The 23390-nt window shown below is 34.9% G+C and overlaps 1 protein-coding gene across 5 annotated transcripts in view; it reads left to right on the forward strand.

Annotated features, from left to right (window-relative positions):
- Synd (protein kinase C and casein kinase substrate in neurons protein Synd) overlaps positions 1 to 23390 on the forward strand; it is a 63560-nt gene that overhangs the window by 2996 nt on the left and 37174 nt on the right. The window contains exon 1 of one of the 5 annotated variants that reach the window (XM_076375481.1): positions 11734 to 11846. The exons of the other annotated variants lie outside the window; for them this stretch is intronic. The gene's annotated coding sequence lies outside the window, so the exon portion shown is untranslated. Of the gene's footprint in view, positions 1 to 11733; positions 11847 to 23390 lie in introns of those variants that run through there. 5 annotated transcript variants of the gene reach the window in all.

The raw sequence follows: 23390 nt of genomic DNA on the forward strand, positions 1-23390 counted from the left end.
GTGGGATACATTAGAACGATCTTTGCGGTTTACTTGCGGTAATGATAGTGCTGAAAATAAGATAGGAACGTACATACATCGTCCTGAATTACTAAGCTTAAACACATGTAATTATAGGTATTCATGTAATTTGTTAATATTTGAAAATAGTCGTGATATTTGAGAATATTATTAATATTATTAATCACTGGTGTTTATCGCCTCAGTTATTTACATACAACATTTCTGCAAAAAGTAGACATGACAAAATGAAATGAAAAAGTTTCATTGATAAATAGTGCAGATAGAATTATTTAACTCTTTATCACAGGTCATACATAATTGGTTAAGATAGTATATTTATAATGGGTTACTTTTTTATGTAGCATTTTTTTGTATCATTTAGTAAAGATGAATATTCGTTTCATTTTATTAATCAGGTAGTTATTTACCTATGTATTTATTCAACGTTTCAGTGTTCTTTACAAAAAATGCTACAGTGAGATGTTTTAATAGTAAAAAATAAGAACTGAATTTTTGACAGTCTATAAACTGTTTAACATAATAGAGGCAAAGAATTGATTTAAAAAAAAAATTGCATTGAATAGCATTTTAGATTGGATTAAATATGTAGTTTGCACTCATTTTCCATGGAACCTACTTTTTTCTAGCATTTTGTCATTCAAGTCACCCTCTCACTAGTTTATTAGTTTCTTAGAAAGTTTACTCTTCACTTTTCTGTAGAGCCAATGTATTCAGAACCATCAAGTAATGTCCCCTTCATTATCATACCGTAATTGATTAGATGGTATCCCTTTTCTTAGTATTTTCCATCTCGTTTACCTTCTTGCGTAACTTAGAAAACCCACCTGTTGAAATCAACCTTCTCTCTTTCCATCGCAACGCATAAAATCCATAAAAAGTGAAAATCCTCACGTGCAGAGCTTATTAAATTTTTGCATGCTCGTGCGAACGTTTAATGTCTGTCAGGAAGAGGAAAGGATGAAAGTCGTGGCTGGTGGCAAATTTTCTGTCTCCTAACATGTTGCAAGGCTTTCTTTCATACTGTATTCTCATTAACAATGAGATGGAAAAGATAAAAAAGTAAAATAAAGGATTACGCAACGTAAGAAGATAGCAAGCAGCATAAATCGTCTTAAAGAAAAGAACACTTAATAGACTGTGGCAACTGCAAAACCTGCTTAGCAAAGTAAAAAGTAATTAAATAACTCTTACAATACCAAGGATTTCAAGATTTCAAGGAATAAGAAATTACTACATTAGAAAATATAAAAGCAAGAGGGACAAACTGCTCAATTCCAATTTTAATAAACATCGACTTATTTTCTTACATTAAAGGACCTAAATTTTATTAGACTGAACAAGTCAAAATTGAAACAAACTAGAAACTTAGAAACTAATAACTTTTCGAATGAACAATTATTCAGACGTGGATAAATAAGTATCGGAAGCTTTTCCAGTTTCAAGAAAACTTATACATAACCATTCGTCATGAAACAAGTTGTTAACGCTGACAATTTCTATCTACAACAGCCGTTCCATACAATTGAACTAATTTGAAATTGACGTGCTCTGACTTTTGTGACACCCTGTATCCCGTGAATGTAAGTCACGTAACGCGCATTAACTACCCGAAAGGACGTTACGTGAGTAATGTACAGCACGAAGGCGAATGGAACAGATCCGATGGTATGCCAGAGGAGAAGTCTTTTTCGCTTAATATGTCTCGCTCCCAATTCCAATGGGATTCCATCTTTTTCGTTCGATCGATCGCGCCATCGCCGACGCGATTTCCAGCGAACAGTGCAACCGCGACCTGACGCCGCAATTAAACGCAGGAACAAGATCTTTCTTCTTTCTCACAGATCTGTTCTTTCGCAAGCCGAGGAAAGATCGTTGTCGGTGGCTGGAAAGTGAAAAGCGCCGGCGGCTGGTTGCGAATGTTGCGATAAGAGCTCGTTTTGTCAGTGGATCGAATCGCGCACTGTGTCGCGAGCAATTATGCGACGATGCGCTGTTATTATCGCGTGGATATTGTTACGATAACTGAGACGTGTTTCGATGAACCGTGACCGAAATTTGGGAGTATTTGATTAGTATGTGATCGGTAAATGTAATATTTGTGGATATATTTGTTAAAATGAGTTGATTGATTCTTTAAAATATGGTATGCAATAGTATACTTAAAGTTTTGTTATATAATACCACGTAATGTTTTGCGTGTCTTGCACATCTTAAGGATACTAAAAAGGAAGTAACGTTAGAGGTATGAAATAGAAGAGATTAACGTGTAAGTACAGTCGCTTATAAAAGGTTACGTACATATATGCTGGAAAGTGTATCTAATGTTGTAGAAAATATAGAAATTTTTATAGTATTGTAGGTATTAAATTATTTATCGTATAAAGAGAAGAGTATTTTTAAAAAATGGCAATATAACAGCAATATAATCAAACAGTTTTAATTTCAAGAAAATATTATTTGAAACAGAGTAGAGAATAATAACTAATTCCACAAAGTTTCCAAAAATCTTAATCACTCACCCTGACTCATGCTCCAAGCACTTCCTAGCTTTGAAACTTAAAAGGAGAGAAGACTTTTGAGTCATAGGATACAGGCCAGAGGTCAAGCCCTCTAGAACCCCCATAGGAAAAAAAAACTGCATAGATACTATAATTCTGTATAAGAGGAAATTTAGTATACACTGGATCAAAGTACAAGCCTGATATCGGCATATTACGAAGACGCAGACAATGCAAAGATAATTCAAGGAATGCGGAACATTCAAACGATTAGCACCTATGAAGTCATTAAATGCCAAGCGGTGGTCGCTGTCGCGTTTGGCTACTTTCGATTCGAGGGAGCGTGTTATTCGAGTCATTCAGCATAATCCTACGCTCGATCGTTTGATACAAACTTGGGAAAGAAACGCGAAGCTGTCGCTTCGTTTGCCCGCGATTCATTTATTTTTATGAGCTTCGAGACGACAAGCATTAGTCATTGCGCAATGAGACCAATGCAGATTTATTGCTCCCGCATTGCCTTTCTCTGAACCGACATGCATCGTTTAAATACTTGTTTCTGTGAAATAATGTCTGCTTGTGCTACAGAAATAGAATTCTCTCCTTTGGGTCAAAAGGTTTCTCGTAAAAAATCTCTGCGATTTTTTCGATACTGGCGAATATTCGGTTTAAAGGGGGTGAAATCCACCCTCGAAGATTTAACGCGCGGAATAATTGGAATTTTTTGTAAAAATATCAAATTCTTTTGAATTGTAATGTGTGTGTAGAATATTTTTTGTCATGGAAAACCTACTATAGAATTTCAGTTTTTTAAAAAGATTTATTTTTTAAGGGTAGGCATTATTACACGTTAAATTTGTGGAGGTAACTTTCACCCCTTTAAACTAAATATTTTTAAACCTAGAAAATCGCGTATTGTTCAGTTTTTTCACGTTCAATTTTTTTATCATATGTGAAATAAAAGAAAGTATTATTTACTCAACTGTTCTGTATGAATTCGTGCTCACATTTGAACGAGGATCTTCTGTGAAGTTTCGAAGTAACCTCTTTTCGTAGAAAGTGTTTGAGTTGAAGAAGGTTGTTAGAAGATAATAAATACTGTGTTTGAAAGAAATTATTCATGCATCGAGAAATATTTGTAATGAGTTAAACTTGTTAGGACGCGATTATTAATGATTATCGAGAATCAAGCCCACGCTGATACATTTCTCGCTTAAAGTTGACTCTAACATTCACTTGCAGAGTATTTGCATTCGCTGCTGGACCCAAGTTGAGCAGAATTTATTGGGTTCACGGAGTTTCAAAGACTTGACGAGTTTCTATAGCTAACGTGTACTTAGCCTCGAATATCTATTGGTGTACGGTTACTGCTTCCACCAATCCAGCGAATTTCCACCGCTTTCGATCGCTGCCGCTTTCCTTGCTTCTCATTTCGAGGATCATTGATTCCTCAAACAGGCAAATGTACACTTACACACGTAGTTAGTAAAAGTCGTAGCTCCGATGTATTCATCGCCTTTCTAACTTACCAGCATTTAAATTTAAAATCCTGAGGAAGTATCAATACCTGCTGTAATCTATTTTTATTAGATCAACATTATATTCAGTTAATGTAGTATATGTGAATAAAGTTAATCAACCAGAAAAGTTTAATGAGTATACTGTGGCAAAGTACTACCATATATTACTATAAACTGAATTTTAATATACAGTTTATATACATATATATATCACAAATTGTGATACAGAGAGTTTCACGCTTTATTAAATACCTAAATGGTAACGTTTATTTTCGCCTGGACTATAATTTATTTTATATTATAGTGTTCTCTTTCTGTGTAGGTTTTTCTAGCTGATAAAGTTATAAAGTAAGTAATTGAGTATAAAGTAAGTAATAAAGTTACAAAATGCTAAGTATTTTCAATATTTAGATAAATTACTTTGAATAGTATCGAATGTAATATTCCGTGCAGTAAGCATTTCGAAGTTATGCTGTGGCCTCTTTACCAAGATTTTAATTAAACTTTTATCCTGCTTTATGTTCTGGGAAAACTCAGGTGATTAGAATTACCCTCGTTCGCTCGAAGCGCAGTGGTACGTCCTAAACCTGAAATGGGTACAATTCTATATTGAATCTAAATACATCATTAATATTTTACAATGCTCATCCATAAAATCATCAGTGCACAAACTCACATTTTCAAATTTTGAAGATATCTCACTTTTTGTACTAAAATTCTTTAAACTCTATCACATTAATATAGAGTCGCTTCGAATAAAGATCTCCAAGGATCAAAATTCAATAAATTGAAGCAAGTACACGCATAAGAAGACTTTAAAAACTTGTCTTCAATTCGAAAATCAATATTTGAAAATTTGAACACGCGAGTTCAATGTGATCGAGATTTTTCATTGATTATATTAGACTGAAATTTCGAAGTTCAACCATTTGGGTAGGCACATATAACCACAGCATAAATCTATAAACACGATGACACGTCGTTCGAAAGATGCAACGTTACATACCGACTGACGAAAGTGGGTTATCTGAATGGAACGGCCTAGTGTGGCTCTTCGATTTTCTCTTGCAGTTCGTCCCGCTAATCCATTGCACTCTCTCTAAAACGAGCACCGTGTCGAGGCTGGCATCGATGTGTAAAATTACACCCTCGATCCGAACATTGTCTTTATCGAAGACGTGCTCATAATCACAAGTGATTTCCACGGGCCCCAAGAATGCTGGGTATCTCTGTGTCTATGTACCCATCACACGAAAAGAAGTTCAACCACGAAACAGCGTGTAATGTTGCGCTGGAGAAGTGTATGCTGTTTTCTGCATAGAAATTTCGATGATCGAAACAAGACACGAATAGAAAGGCAAGCGTGCCAGCCTATATCAGAAGTCACGCGTGAACACGCGTCAATCAAACGAGGGATTAATCTCGTTCACGAATGTATTATTTCATCGTGGAATTGCGAAAGCAGGATCGAAGGATCGTCCACGTGGAATAATTCGATCTAAGAAAGGATTCTTGTACAATGGTACACGTTTTGAGTATTTTGAGAATCATCAACGCGTTCACGAGATAAGATTCATTATGATATACGTACATATAGTGTGACCTGTATGCCATGCGATTCTGAGGCCTCTAGAATGTGCTGCATTGCCACTTTCGTGTAACATTCAGTGATATATCGATTCAGAATGGAGTAATGTTGGAGCATTACTGGGAGTAAAAGGTAAAATCGAATATGACAGAGGGAAGTAAAAAAAAGATTGATTTACTGGGTAGTTGAGATATGAGAAAGAATGATTGATAACCATATTTATTTGCTGCGTTCGAGAATTGATATATTTCCAAGGTTTGAAGCATAATTTATTGATAGTCTCCTGTTGACCTTTATTTCGAACAATTTCTGTAAGTTCTGCAGGTGCAAAATGGTTTTAACAATGTGATTGATTAACTGGTAAATATTTGTCAATAGAAACGTTAGTATAATATATAAATTCCACATTATCATTTGTGTGATTGTAGATAATCAATATGAACTGAGCCGTAAAAGGATCATTTTAGAAACAATGAATTTCAATTTGCAAAGGAAGGCTCGTCATGCATATAATTACGTATTGTGTCGTGATGCTTCCCTGTTGCGTAGGTATATGTATACACTGAAAATGTTCAATAAGCAAATGCATGCAAAAGTCTTTGGTGACAGAACCCTAGATAACCAGAAAATAATCAAATTTAATGTCATGAACAATGTATTTTTCTGTAACACATTCGCCGAAGTGTAACTCGAAGTATAATTCGAGGATAGGGTTGAGCAGGGTACTTAAAAAAGGAGGGAAAGCAGAAGAGAGGAATAGGGTACATAAAAAATAGGGGCAACAAAATGAGTAAATTTTAAATTTTAGCAAAAAATTATCGTGGTCAAGGATGATCAATGGTCAAACTGCTCACAGGTCAGGGTAGTCTAGGGGTTCAAGGTAGTCCGAGGTTCCTGGGGTCCCAGAGTGTCCAAAGGGAGTCCAGGAGGTTCAAGGGGGTTTAAGGGTGGTCCAAGGATGGTCCAAGAGTGGTCCAAAGGTGGTTCAAGGGTGGTCCAAGTGGTCCAAGTTAATGTTACATTGTTTAGACTATGCATTTTATAACTAGGATCGTTGTAAAAAAATATTTTTACTACTTTATTAGTGTTAGCAGGAAATCATTAATCTTTATTTAAAAATTATTAAAATTGCTGTGTAATTACAGAGTGATCGTTACAGAAATTAAATAATTCAGTGTAAATTTGTTTGCTACTTAATATTTGTTAAAATACTTGTCCCTTTTATTGCAATTACATTCATTGTGACGTGAACAAACAGCATCATAAACTCATAGTATGGTACAATAATTATATTTTTATTAATCCAATTGGCAGAGGGAATGAGGGTCTTAATTAACATTTAAAATCGACGATACTATGACATAGACTCTTGAAAGTGCTTAACGTTCGCTTTAAAATTTCTTGCTTCATCAGCGATAAACCTTGCGCATGGTTTAATATGTATGAGAAATTATGAGACACTGCCTTCGCTGTCGCATTTCCGTCTTTCCATTTTCATGAACACTTTACAACTCTATGTTGAATTTAATTTTATATCGTATTATATCATAAATTTTATACATCCTAATAATTTTCAGTAGATTTATTTTGTATAAAAATTACATAGGCATTGCGGGAATATTAATAGCGTTTAAATAGTTCTTCGAATCAATTTTAATATTTATTCAATGTAAAATATTTGGAAAATTTGTTCATTGAAAATATTTGTTATTTAAGACTATTTCTTGTACGTTGTTAATTTTCTCATTTAATTACTTACTACCTTAATTACATCTAATAATAAGATAATCATCTGAAAAAGGCATGTTTGCGTACCGCGGAAATGTATGTATGCATGCTTCTCTATTTAGTCATTATCAAAGGGAAATGAATAAATTATTATGGAATGCACCATGTCCCTTTTTATAAACATTAACATGACATCAAAGCTTGATGGAACATTAAAACCAATAATTGAATGTAATTTGTACATGTATTGCTTCTGTAACATTGAGATAATTTTCTAGTTGATGTTTTCAATTACAACATGCGCGAGTTATTAAACATTTAATGCATGACGGTACAGATTACACGTAGGATATATCAATTTACTTGAATTACGAGTTCATCCTGTGTATCTGATAACCGATGGTTCAGCATATCGTTTATGCAAGTAAAAATAGGGATAAAAAGGAAGAAGAGGTCAGCGAGAACAGAAACTAATTAAACATGGATGTGCATCAGCGATTTTCTTCTACGAACTGAACTAGTTAATGAGCGATAGTCATCTTGACTATTTCGATAGTATCGTAACCTGGGAATAGGAGGAAAAGTTGCTAGAATTCGACGAGGATATAGTTACCACTGTGGGTGATATATGATTAGAGAAGGAACTTCTGTTTTTCTCTCCACCTTCATTTTTTATTTAGATTGATGGTTTCAGGGTTCAGCGTCTCTTGTTTAAATTGAATTATTTTGAAATTATTTTAAGTATGTTATGACATACTCCTTGTTGCGATGATATTTATGAAGACTCTATGTTAAAAAGAAAATTTCAAATAAAAGACAATATAGTTTCATCAGAATGAAATTCTATTGCGCTGTACGAGATCAAGGATACAGAGGACACTGTCAGAAAGATTGTGTAGGTCAGAGTGCACTAAAATGCCAAGAATGTGATCTTCCTTTGTGACGGGTACGATGTCTCTTGCAACGCTATGCAGAATTAACTTACACCTAGGACTAGAAACTATTCTGCACATTATGGAAGAATTATTCAAGTAGAGATTAATGAAACAAAAACTTGATTTTGTAATTTTATTTTTGAAAAAGTTACTTTTCGAATATTTAAAAAACAAAATACAGAATATTACATATGATTACCTATTATTATACTAAAAGCATTTACTAATATTCCACGTCAATTTTGTTTCCTTATCCTATAGTATAGTAGATAGAAGAACATAATTGCATTCTGCAATGCTCTCACATACGAGTGCTTGAAACTTCCAAAACTTTTATCAATACTCAAACATTATAACTGCGAACATTTTAGTGTTAATATTTACTTCATGTACTACATGACTTCTACAGAGTCTTTAATGGTTTATGATACTCTCCAAAATGTAATTCATGTTAACAGACCTATGGAACTGAATCACCAATTCCTTTTCGAAACATAAATCCACGCACAGAATAAGCGCAAATTTCACTGCATCGCAGCACTAGCCAAAAGATTTGAATCACGACTGGCTGGTGACAGCCATCAAACGGTTAATGTATCCGAACCCTGGCGAGAGTCCACGTGCTGACGCGAACACTTCACGTTGCTACTGCAAACAGAGACCCAAGAAATCTCAGAGTGAAAGGATTCCTCGGGTTATATTCTTCCGCGCGATCCTCGGATGTGACGCACCGGTTGCCATTCCTCCACCTCTCCTCCAAATGACGGTGCACACTGCTGTAACGATGGAAAATTCATTGACACGGCTGTGCATATACAACAACTTATCATTATATCCAAGATAACTACTTTTATCGTGACTGATAACGAGGAATCTAAACGTAAACTGATAGTCGAAGGAAAATTTAATATAGACATTATTTGATACGTGTAAAATAATTCTAGTGTGAAATTTTTTGTAGTATTAGTGTTTTTACTGATTTATTTTTAAAAAACCTTCATTTTGTCTAGACTAGTAAACTCAGTCTTGGACCTGACTTTAGTAAAGATAATAGCCTCGTGAATTATCTAGATTTCTAAATTATTTAGATTTACTTCTATTCTAGAATTATTTTTTTTAATACAGATAACAGCTATCTAAATTATCTAAATTTCTTTACTTAGATAGACTTCTATTCTTGGATTATTTTTTTCAATCCAGATAATAGCCACCTAAATTATCTACATTTTTTTCTTCAGATTAACTTCTGTTTTAGGATTATCTTTCTTAATCCAGATAATAGCCACTTAAATTATCTAAATTTTTTTTATTTAGATTAACTTCTAGAATTATCCGTTTTAATAGACTTGATAATTGTCTTAATTACCCAGATTATTAGATTATTTAGATTACCTTCTAGGATTATCTGTTTTAATAGAGATGATACTCGCCTTAATTACCCAGATTTCTATATTATTTAGACTTATTTCTGTTCTCCGATTATATCCATCGATTAAATTTCTATTACTTTATAATTTACACCTTCTTTATGCCCTCAACAATTTTTTATCGCCTTCCTTCTAACCCTCTTAATTGCTTAATACCATGACCGATGAAAATGCAATTGAAACGATGGTATAATCTTGACATTGCCGCATGACGTTACCTCCAGCGAGATCTCGACCGTTAATTAGACGGATATTAATTATATCTAATGCTGAATACCATCCGGATCGCCTCTCGTATTCGATTTTATGCGGATCTACGCGCCGTTAAGTTCCACCGGTTAGAGCCTAGCCTACCTTCATTCTCGCTCGCGTTTCGTTAGGGTGGCTCGTGGAATTTTTATTCTTGCAATCCACTCGCAATTGAATTTTTCATCTCTCTCGTGAAAATACCACCATACTTCATATTATTTTCTTCGAGCGTTTAATTTTGCGCGTCCACCTCGGCTTTAGCAAATAATTATCCCATTCCGCGGAATCACACAACTCGATACGGGCACAATATAATTTCCGCGCGTCGTAAAAGCCTCTGGTTAATCCATCGAGTGCAGCGAACCGTGCGCTGTTGAAATGAATGAGAGCATATCTGTTAGGCGGAATGGAAGAAAAAGACTGAAGCTGGGGGGGTGCGCTGTACGTATTCATTATCTAGGGATTAATCGACATCTAAGCTGAGATAGGAAAGTTGTACAGCTGAGATACTGTCTTAAAATAAAGTAGAGAGGACGTTGGAAAGTATCGTTTGTGGTGTAGGATGGTATCGGTACAAGGATCGAGTAGTTGTCTTTTTGTAAGTGTTACTTGATATAACTGTTTTGAGAAGTAAAAACCATTGAACATCAATCTTTTTGTAACTTGAATTTAGGTCTCTGTATTAACAGTAGATAAGTTTTCCTTATGGAATAGTGTTTAGTGTTTAGTGAATAAAGGATTGGTTTAATAGAAATTCCATTGGAATAAGAAGAATAGAATATTCTTGGAAGTAAATATAAATTGTTAATCAAACATTTTCTAATAGGATACTCATAAGAGAAATAAAATTCGTCATATTTTCATAATGTAGCTATAGTAATTCCACACAACAAACTTCTATTGCAATGGTATTACCGCACCTGTTGAGGGGTAAGCTACTAAAAGTAAAGAAAGTATTTCCTGTTGGCTTTTAGGTTTGAATTTCTTTATACGTAGACAGGAAAATATTTCAAACGACCAAATTCAATTCAATATCCCATGTAATTATAACTAAATCAGAGAAGCAATAATTCCTATTACAATATAGTGAATCAAACATTCGATAAGTCCCAGAGTTATCCACATATTTTCAAAATACTAGCTACTTGCAGTACCATCTATGATGCATTCTTTCTCGTATATAATTCTTGCTCAATCTCTCTAAATTAACATAGGTACTTAAAAAGTAGGTAAAATATCTAAAAGTAGGACACACGAATTTAATAGTCCTTAATGAACAAATAATCCTCTGACCATTCACCAAGTCCCTTTTTCTGGCAAGTCTCCAACAGTTTCTTATCAAACACGTTTCGAAGATCAGAGATCCCTCAGAAATTGGAAGCTAAAGACCGTTTTCTCGGAGGGGATCTGATGGATTTCGCGCATAAACGAGATTTATTATTCCCCAGGTTCGACCGAAAAGGCAAAGTAAAAACGACGGGGGAAACTTCTATATAATAGATGAAGCGAGAGATTTAACGGCGATCGCGAGGTATGCACAGCGAGGAGCATTTCGCCACGGTGGAACTTTTCTGGTTTAACGGGTTCCCGCTTTTCACCTTCGACCTTCCCAACGCCTTCGGCTTCTAAGCGGCTCGAGTAGACGCTCCTGCTGAACTTGTCCCAAATTCCATGGAGCTTACCAGTCACGATCCTCGATCTCAACGAGAAGCCTAATTAACTGGCGTCGATCCATTTCCGTGCGCGACCTTCTTCGATGGATCGATCATCGCGATTGGAACAGAGTCGTTACGTGGTTCGACAAGTCGAATGCTCATAATGGAGCGGGAAGGTTGAAAGGTGCTCGTACGGCTTCAGATTCTTTTTGTTTTCATTTGGTAAGTGAAGCTGCGCTCGCGAAGAGGAACAATAGAGGGCACGTTGTGAGGAAAAGTAAGGAGAATTTAATAAGAAATTGTAATTGAGAGTTGGTATTCAATTATTTGTGTTATAAAGATAGTAATCCGTTGAAATCTCTTCTCTTTGTTGATTGCAAGAATTTGAACCATTTATGGAATGCATTCTGTGCTGTTTGAAGCATTAGTGGTTCATGGTGGACCATGGTTTCACCGGAAGTGAAACTTTCATTGAATGGATAAGTGTTGTGGCACAGAGGTGCTGGGTAATAATTTTTACCCTGAGTTGCGTGTAACATCTTCAGTATTTGCTTTTTAGTATTTTTAGTGGGAAGGATTTCGAACTTTTACATTCCAGATTTTTGAAATTTTCAAATATACAAATTTTTGAAATCCCAAATATTTGAATTTTTAAATTTTCAAATATTTAAATTTTCAAATTTTCAAATTCTCGAATATTCAAATTTTTAAATATTCAAATTTACGAATCTTACAAATTTTTTAATTTACAAATATTCAAATCTAAAATTTTTTTCCAAATTTTTATCAAAAAGGTAATTAAAACTAAATATCTCTATTTTGAAATTCAAATTTAAAAAAATATGTGGAGAAGGGAAACTAACTTCGTGATAAATTAACGAATTTTGTAGCTTTCTTTCGATATACCACGTAGTTTCATTTTTTAATTGGTTTTTAACGTTCCATTCGGAATCTGAAATGCTCTATCATGTTCGCAATCACCTAGCTTTCGTTAAAATACTTTCAATAACATCAATTCGACGAGAAACATTAATATTAATTAGGAAGCAATTTCAGTAAAAAAGTGATTAATAACTTTTTTATGATGAAATTGAAAAAATTTATATCTTAAAGGAAGGGAAGTTATTTAGACTGAAACATAATTACATGATTTTTACGTTTAGTACTTGTGATACAGAATCATTCCTACAAGCTGCTGAACGTTTTCTTTCTCACAGCAGGGAACAAGTTTTCTTAAAAGGATAGTATGAGATCGTTAGTAATTGTTTCTAGTGCTTGTAACGTGGCTTTAAGGTCGTTTCATGTAAATGCAGACACTTGAATGCGACGCAAGGTTGAGTCACTGAGAATTTTAAAAATATTTTCAATGATAAGACTACGATAGTTGAGAAATAACTGACTTGTAATTATGTTCAAGTAGACTGCAATTTATTATCTTCGTTATTTATTGCAACTAGCGTAGTTTAATTAAAATACTTGGTTATAAAGAGACACGAGAGAAACTCTAAGGGAAACTTGATCTTAAATGACTTAGCGTGACCCTGAATGATTCATAGCTAATAGCTATGTCTCATTTTTGTACAAAATGAATATCTATCTAATTCGAAACATTTCTATAACAAGAAAGAAAATTCTGATTATAGGATCTAAATAAAATAGAGTACATTTGAAGCATTTTCCCCAATAATGGGTACCTTGAAACATCCCTTAAAACAATACGTTTTAGATAACAATAGTGCTTCTGACAGACCCAGTTAGCTTTGAAGTATCATTTATTTCTGTGACACACCATAAAAGCTATTGTAATATAGTAAGACATCATTATAAAGGCGAAGGGAACCTCAAACGAGAAATTTCTTTTACTTTGAAGTGGTATATACCGTTCTAACAATTTCTGCGACCTACATTGCAACTGTTACGTAAGCGTCTATACGTGTTGTTATCAGTCCACTGAAGGAGTGTTTTCTGATACAGTACGCATTGTAGTCTCCTTATCTATCGATATTGTGTACCAAAAGCATTAAGCTCCAAAGACGTGTCTCTGTTATGATAAAAGTAACCGAAAGTATATCATATTCTGTGATAAGATCTCTTTACATTTTCTTTATCACTTTGCCTCGTAAAAAGTTAGTCGGCTAAAAGAAGAAATTTATGCGCGTTCTTCAGTAAAGGACAGCTCTACTGCTATTAAATCGCCCTAAATAACAAAGAAAAGGTTACAATACAGAAATATGCGATCAAATACGAGCCCTTATCGAGAAGTGCGCCTTCCTCTTTTCGCGACGTAGTATTTCCAGAGATGACCTTAGGGAAAAATCGATGCAAGCCGCGTATCTACACTTCTGTGGGACACGAACCTGGCGAATTCGCGATTCGGTAGGTAAGAAACAGTGCCTAAAAGTTTAAAAAAGCAAATGGTAGATTGAAAATCTGTTTAACATTGTGAGAAATGTATTTCTTCAAATTGGAGAAAACTTTTCCGATTTATAGTTTAGAATAAATTTCAGAATATTTAAATATTTATTCATCAGTATGAATAATATATGTATACATATGAATTAAAAACAAACTAAACGTATAATTAAATGTGATGCGACAGTTGCAAATTATTAGCTCAACTTGTACATTTAATGTGCATTTGGAAGCTGTGCCAGTAGTTGGGTTCATTTTCCCGAATGAGATCTAAGAGAAGTTCGTGTTCCTCCAAGAGAGTTTAATCTATTGTTATAGTTATTGGCAAAGTCGTATATCCTTTTAATGGGGCCAACGTGTCCCAGCCGAGAGATATAGAGATCAAATAAAATTTTATGTTTATTGAAGAACTGAGTTCAGTGGAAAGAGCAAGAGCAAAAAATATTGTCTTTTAATTAGTCTTCAATAAAAATTCTACGTTATAAATTATTTTATCTACTTATTGATGGAAACATAATTTTTGTCGCAATTGACTTTGAAAAAAAAATTAATATTCGTCTTAATTAGCTAGGGCTCTTTAAATACTGGTCTTCAATAGAGTCGAAGTAATTTGTTAGAGTGCCTCAAAGTTTATTTAAAAATAAAGAATTTTTCAAAGTTTTAAAGCTTCTGAAAGGACTTAAGAATCGTAATAAGTTTTTAAAATACGAAATCGCTCGAATGATATGATTAATCCAAGAACGATAAAAAAAGTCAATAAAATAATAAATGACCTTAAATCGTAAAAGTATGTATGTAGCTAAATCACACGACGTAAACACAATATTAATCATCCTTCTCTTGGAAAGTAAACGCAACACATACAGAGCCAATAAATCAAAATTAGACTTCTCAGCACGATACAAAGACCTGAGTCACTGGATGACTACCAACGTGGACAGAAGAAATTGACATACGTAGCATGCATAGTAATGAGCAATCAAAAGATAGTTACACGTACAGTTGCGGTTACAGCGCGTGCACTAAAGATTCGTAGATTCTGAGATAATGAACGCACAAGCCTTAGAAATACTGCAAAACAATGCACAGTAGTCTACTAACATCAAACAATTTATAGAATCTTTTTTACTTCCTTCAGGAAAACACAACAAATTTTTGCTAATTTTTCCAAAATGAAACAGTAGACACACAATCTAGAAAACCTTAATTTGCATCCTTTGTTATTGCATCCATGGTTCTAATTCTTTAACTCTACACTGTTCACAAAATCATATTGATAATGAGTTACTCATACAACAACATAGCAACAAATAATCCAAAAATAGTTTAAAAAAGAATCTACGTGAAGAAAAGTCAGCTATGTTACACAAAAATCTTTCGAAGCAATTGTACGTGACAATCACTGCGAATAGTTTCAGCTCGATACAAATGTATCAGTAATTTGCATAACAGAGAAGAAAACATACGTGTAAAACTAATCCTAGACACGTCCAACTCATGTGATTGCTTCGAATGGCGACAGATCTGAATTGAGATAAGCGCATGGGTACGTAGTTAGGAGATCAAACTCAAATGAGCTGAAGATACACCTAGTCTCACTGTCAGAAGTACATCCATATGGAATAGTCACCGAAATCTCTCTCGAAAGTGAACACGTCGCGCGACCCCTTTAAATTGTAGAACTTTCGTCTGAATAATTTCTCCGCGTGCACTGAAAAGTTTCCACGACATCTAGTTCGCGTTCAGTCTCACGCTTGTCGGACTGAATCAATGATACTTGTCCTTTTTACGAATCATCGCAACCGCATCTAACGCGACATGGTACACACTGCAAAACGACAGCGCTGAATAAACCAACAACAATTACCTATCTACTGACTCATAGGTACCTCCAGTATAGAAAGGTTGCTATTGTAATATATGTACACATGCTTTATGAAAAGCTGTAGGTGTACTTCACAAACTTCGATCCGTGGTTAATAATAGACTTTTCAGAAAGCACTGTCACTTGTCGCGCGGCACGGCGACAGAAATGTGAATAAATAATCAAGATCAATTCTTGGCACGCTGTGCATCCTAACTGAGAAATGGTTTTCATTTCGTGCAGAGAAAGGTCGTTTTTTAATTAACCTTCAGCTAGTAGTGTCTAGGTCGTTTGAGATGAGAGAATCTTTGTAAGTTATTGGAAGATTAAATAGGTTTGAGATCTGAGCGAATTGAAATGGAATTCAGCTATGTTTAGCTCGAGGGTCTGAATTATTTCTTCTTGTATTCTTGTGTCAATATTTATAAATGCAATTAATGTCAATAATGTCACATTTCAATTATCATTTAGAGAGTGAAGGTAAAGGTAGAAACTCATTAATATTGCGTCACGTGAAGTCACCTGGTATTATTTGTTTCATATTGTCGCAACATGAAGTGTTTCCACCTTAAATCTATTTTTGTGGTAGTAAACGCACGATGTGTGTACACGTTTTCAGAGGAGAGTAAATCAATTTAATGCACGAGAGTGAATCAAAAGGTTACATTCCTCTCCTATGAGTGACCATGACTTTCGACCTGAAAATCAGCGCAAGGAGTACGTTCACCCTGATTCGATTCATTGACGCCTTTCTAAGTGATCTGGCATTCCAAGCGCGTACGACTCTGTTGGATCGTTCGAATCTAGATTGCGTTTCCATCGCGTACGTTCGCGTAGCTGCACTCTCCTTGCTTTCATCGAGAAATCTGGGCGGTTTTACATGCTTGCTGCCAGAGTTGACCAAGTCGTAAATTATCTAAAATTCTTCCGAGGAAGAGAAAGTGGATGTGTTCGAAAATGGGATATCAAAGATCACGAAGTAACCAAAGATCTAGAAATATTTATCTTGAACTGTACGATTCATAAATGTGGCTTTGCATTGCGATACGAGTGGAGTAACATGCTACAAAGAACGCATTTTAAAGTGCTATTTATAAAACTGTCGTTTTAAAACTCGTCTCTTAAATCCCTTGATAAAGTTCCGATCAAATAAATCAAAGAAATATGGCGTTTACAAAGTTAAATTGAGCGATAGAGTTATCTTGTCTTATCACGTTTCTTCAATGCGTAATAATTTGCTCCTGATAACGTCATGCGCCTGTAAGACGCTTCATTGCACAGCATCGTAGTATTATCAACGAATCTATCACCTTCGGGGCCTCAATACGTCAGCGTCCCAGCAGGAGGCGTAAAGTACTTTAATGTTTCACCATATGCCACAGTAACTACCTACGATCGCTTTGTATACTATTTGACAGATAACAAATAAAATTTTATAATAGAGCTGTTGAGAACCTTCGATACTTTATTATAATAGATGATCCAACGTAGAACAAAACTTCTATCCAAGGAACTACACATATAAATAAATATGACACTAATTTCTTCAGATGAACGTCTGATGAATTAATTTCGAGATACAAATCTGCTTAATTTTTTAGAGAAGCTTATGCAAAACACTTCCTATAAAAAGATGAATGCAAACTTTTGACGTCAATCGGAAATGACGTGAAATTATGATACTGTTAGACATCGAGTTCGTGAAACTTTTTAAGTAGCTCAAGAAACTTGAATAATCGAAAGAATTCGGTTGATTAGGTAGATTGACGTGCGTTATGAATGAAAATCAATATCACGTGACGCGACACATGGCACAGCTGCATCGACAAAGCCTTGCACGATGTGTCCCCGATACGTTTCCATTATTCGCAAGGCTTCGTGTTCCAAATTGGACACAGACAAAGGATAGCGTAAAGAGTATCGCCGGTACTACGATTAAAGAGCTGCGACATCGACGAAATTATGCGTTACATGTTCCATAATCACGTGCAATTACGGTTATAGCGTGGGCCACATACAGCGTCACAAGTGTCCTTCTTCACAACTGTAAGATGGAGATAAATTTTGTTTGAATCTATTGAGACCTGATAAAATACTTGTGTTTCAGATAAAGATTACTGTTTCTCAAAACAGGCTACATAAATCTGCTATATAAATACTAAAGATAGAGATGTGCTTCATGAAGAGTTCCATTCATAGCTTTTTAAAAAAATTCTTAGATCTTTTGTATCAATCCACTCTTCTGCAACTGTTGGAAAACTTCTCTCTCATAATCTGAGTACCTTTTGGTCCAACTTACAATTAGTAGCACTGAATAGATTACTTCTCTTCCTCCCACATCTTTTTTAAAACCAGAACTTCACATAGTTCTATTTATTTGAAATGTAAGAAGTTAAACATCAATCAACTGCTTTGACATTGAAATATAAAAAAAAATTGGAAAAGTGGAGTTAATCACTTTGACCTGTAAACAGCTCATATGACATTATGCTCCAGATTTAGGTAGCAGAAGTTTCATGTTTGCGGTCAGAAGGATGGAGTTCTGTCATAACGTGCAATTTGAAATATGCAAGCTAAGCTTTCTCCAAGAATTGCGTAATCGTAACGAAATCGAACAAAGAAAATTACACTTTTCTTCTAAGATTCAAGTGGACGTAATATCAAAGAAACCACATGAACTCTCCTTAAAACGTAAAAACCAGTTAGGCTGGCCTTTATGCTCGAATCACAGTACTCTCGAGCGCCCAAAGGCTACGTGTTATTTCCACTGAGTACAAAGTCATAGTCGTTGGATACCAGGCGATATTGCAACACCCAGGCGATCCAGATGTAAACGTAAACGCACACGGCATCGATTATGTAACGCGCCTGGGAAGGTGTACCGTATCAGCTGATGATATCGGCCCCGATTTTGAGATTCCAATTGCGGTATTCCAAACGGATGATCCACTTCCTATGCTCTGAATATTCTCTGGAATATTTGAAATAACATGCTGGACAGTTTTTGGGTCAAACGAGTTCAATAAAGTGGATATGTTAAAACATTCAACAGGAGCTTTTTAAAAAACTGATTCAAATATGAAATAAGGGCAAACGATTATCAGTTTATGAGGAAAAATTTGTGTGTTCTTTTTTAGACTCTGTTGCTCCTAATTTAGAAAATATTTTAATATTGCTTTAATTTTTCGTGTACTTTTCTTGGTCTGCTAGGACTGTCTTCTAGAACCAACAGTTTACCATTTTGCTATTTCGATAATAAAGTACTGCATATTTTTTAAGAGAGATAAGGTAATACTAAGTAAAACATGATTTGAATATTTCTATGTACTAAATGCTCGAATGGTTTGTATTATATAAAATTCGTTTTACCTACTGCTGGCTAGGGACCTAACAATGAAGTAACGATATAAAAGTTTTGAAATAACTCTTGCACTTGAGTACCACGGAAATATAAATGAAGCGCAGTTTTATCGTGGTGACGTCTAAAGTTATTCTTGGAAGAAGTAGTGTACTGTAGAGAAATGTTTCAACTAACCGGACGAACTTACAATTGCATACACATTCTGTAAAGGGATCATGGGTCTTGTAAGGGCGATAAAATCGTTGGACAAAACTGTGGCTTAACCATCTGAAGCGTTTATGAACGCAATTAAGACGCTAGACGTTGCCCCACGTCACGCCCAGCAATTTAATGCAGTTATTTTTATCGTTTTTCTTCATTAATCACCCTTCTTCCGTTCCGTTAGACACGTTTCTGGAAAATAAGTTAGCGTTCCACTTCGGTCTACGTCATTTTAGTCCTCTAACGAAGGCGCGAGAATTACTTCAAGAATTATAAAATTAATGGAGACTTCGTCTGTGACTTCCGCAGATTTTTATGTAACGAGATTTTTTGTGGGCTAATTTTTTCACAGTGAGTAAGAAAGCTGCGAAAAAGGTCGAAAATATTCTTAACGTAGCTCGATCAAATATATTATAAAAATTGTTAAGAATGTTAAAAGTGTCATAAAAATGGTGAAAAAATATGTAGTCAAGTGCGAAATTCCTTTCCATCAAAATAATAGGAAACAAGATTTATTGGCAGAAATTTTTTAATAGAGATATTATTAGGTATCTTGATTTAATATTAATTACTCATTTTAATTACTATTATAAACAAAAACGTGGTATTAGAGTTCTTCAAAGATAATTAAAAATAGTAAAAATAAGTTACTTTACCGATAATGACTATTTCATATAACTAGACTCTATATTTTTTTATTTTCTATTAACATTCAATTTTTCTGCTCAATTTAAAGCTTTTCCCACCTGACGAAGTAACTCGTCATCCTCAGTTGACTTATACAGAAGATTGTCCCGAAGTGGCATAAGTGCAGCGAGCACACGTGTTTCAACAATGACAATCCCATCTGAGCTGACTTATCGATCGATTGAGTTAGGCGAAGGAGGAACCGGAAGCTGCCGATCCATGCGTCATGCTGAACATCACGTATTACACGGTTGTCAGGATCGATCGAACGCTGCAGATGTCTCGATGGGCCGACGCGCTCATTTAGGTCTCTAAACTCTTCGCCCAATAAGGGAAGACCTCCCGGTCACCTCGAGAACCGGTCCTGACTTACTGGTCACTGATTTACCGATATCAACCTGCACGCACAGTTAGCGAAGCAAGAACGTACATATCCATGATAGTCACAAAGACGACGTATGATACGAGAGGAAAGATAATCTAAATCCACGTGGTGTTTACCAATATGTTCTACATAGTGTCCACTGCCTTTGGAATTCTATCGAACTGGAATGCTACATGTTCGAGACAGTAGACAGAACTGTGATTATACAGACTGAATCTGAAGTCCTGTCTCTAAGAATATAGATGGATTTTTCATTTTATAAATTGAAGAAGAAGGTACATATCTATGATAGTCACAAGGACGACGTATGGGACGAGAGGAAAGATAATCTAAATCCACGTGGTGTTTGCTAGTATGTTGTACATAGTGTCTACTGTCTTTAGAATTTTATTGAACTGGAATGCTACATGTTCGAGACAGTAGACAGAACTGTGTTTATACAAACTGAATCTGAAGTCCTGTTTCTAAGAATATAGATGTGTTTTTCATTTTATGATTTGAAATCTTTTTTATAGATGATTCATGATTCAAAAAATAGTGGATCTATTGTGGATAAGTTCCTATTACTCGAAAGATTAATATAGAAGCAATTGTAATTTGGAAAGAATTCTAAAGAATTCTCTTTCATCGATAACCATAGTGTTCATGTAGCTAAAGCTTCGTCATGCACACATGAGAGGCCAATGACATAACTGCTTCGACAGTCATCGATGATTCATAAACTCCCTAGTGCCTGCAACCCGCTAGACATGCTTTCCATTCATGCGGTTCATTTAGTTTCTGAACGTAATCGTAAACGTTAGATTTGTTCAATGGAACATATTTTTACTCGATTCTACTCACGAAGTCATTTCAAAGAGATGAGTCTAATTTTTTATGATGTATGTCTTTTTATTTTTTATACATTTTACAAGCGACGAATAATTTCTCGCAGAATATTATCTTCTGTTTCCAGTTTTCTGCCTTCTGCTCTTGAAAAGCTGCAGCCTCGAAACGTATAACCATTCGAAGGTTTTTATTTTGCAGTATTCAGTTCCCAACAGATACGAATGTCGGAGTCGTTCATTGATTCCCATGAAGCACAGTGAAACAGCTTTCTGTCTGGGAGAAAGACGCAGCCGTGGCCTTTCTAAAGCCCCTTATTGTGTTTCTCAATTCTGTTTAATGGAATGTTATCCCCGAAAGGTTTGCCAATATTGAATCTATTCCAATTTTAGATTCACATACATGATTCGTTGAAATATCGCCGCAAGTGCAGTTAGAAACTATGGAGTATCTGTACTCAAAGATCATTTTAGATGTACAGAATCAAAATTATAGCTTCTAAAAAATTGTTAATAAAACAATTTCACGCAAATTTCAAACGAAACAGCTTTCCTTCATCGAAGGATTAAGAGTCTCTTCTTTCTCAAAATAACGATGAACCTAACAGTAGTCATTTATTCAAGACAACATTTTTTTCGAGGTATTAAGTGTCGTTAAGTTTTCTGTAACTTCCATACCTAGGATGGACGAAACTTTATCTGTTATGATGCAACTGTATGTAGACGTTCATTTATCATTCGTGTTATGCGATACGAGTGACAAATTATACACTCAGTGATAAAATGCATCGCGCAAAAATTCTCTTCTATTTCTGACACTCAGATCCTACAATTTATTTTAAGAATCCCTATCTTTCATTGACTGTAAAATGCTCCATTCTTTAGTAGTGTAAGAAACTCCTTTACAAATGTTCTATTTTGCTCTTCCTTAAAAAAATTATTGAATTTTGTCTGAAATAAGATTAATCGAATATTATTTTGAATTTTATTTTCTTCAGAAAATTTATTCAACAGTTTTCAATTATTCTTCTCTACGAATCGTTCCTTTCTTGGTTGTGTCATCGACAGCACATTATACTGATAAATTAAAGTCATTGAATGTAAGTGGCACGGAAGAATTTCAATGTTAGGATCCTATACATGACAGTCAAATACAATCCGCGGGAGAATCGCTTTCACTGGCCGGTATAATCACTGTAACTTCCGGAACAAACGTGTATTCTTTCTTAAGCGATGCATTTAGGTACACGTGGAACTAAATTTCAGTTTTCCTTCTCGTCCCCACGGCGACGCGATCTGGTATCATTAGACTAGATCGTGAATAACGGTGTTCACACGTTTCAATAAGGATATCGTGTCGTCGTAATGCTCTGCGCCTTATGCAACTCGTCTGGATTTCAAAATATTCGCTCCCTAACTGCGTTGTGACACTTTTCTTCATTTGCTATTGTAATTGCCTGACTCCTTGAACATATCTAGGTACGTAATATTTTAAGAAATAGTTTTCAATTCACTATCAATCTGGATCTAAAAAACCATGGGTGTTATATAAATTTCTGAAGAGCATTACCAACATGAATTTTTATTCTTAATTTATCTTTAAAAATATTATAATAGATAGCTGAATGAATTCTTGTTACAAACAGTTAAATTCTTGCTGTATGAAACTTACTATATTTTTTTAACAATTCTCCCTTAGATACTACTTGCGTAACATCGAATCAGAAAATAATAAATTATTCTTCATATTTGCTGGTTTCTCGGCAAACTAATTTTTCGAAATTCCTACTCTTACGTCACTCGCCAATCATAGAGCTCAATTATGCCGCACTCGGTGTTCTTATTTCATCGTTAGATTTATTTTCATATAATGGCCAACACGTGCGACTTGCATCTGCTTCCTCGATATAATCGCCTTTATCGCGAAGACTCGAATCGACTGTCGATTTCTCCAAAGAAAGCTTCAGTGAACTCGGCGCAACATCGTAGAACTTTCTAACGACCATATTAAAAGTCATGCTTTCGTATGTAA

This window comes from Calliopsis andreniformis, chromosome 3 (assembly GCF_051401765.1).
Source record: "Calliopsis andreniformis isolate RMS-2024a chromosome 3, iyCalAndr_principal, whole genome shotgun sequence".
Lineage (NCBI taxonomy): Eukaryota > Metazoa > Arthropoda > Insecta > Hymenoptera > Andrenidae > Calliopsis > Calliopsis andreniformis.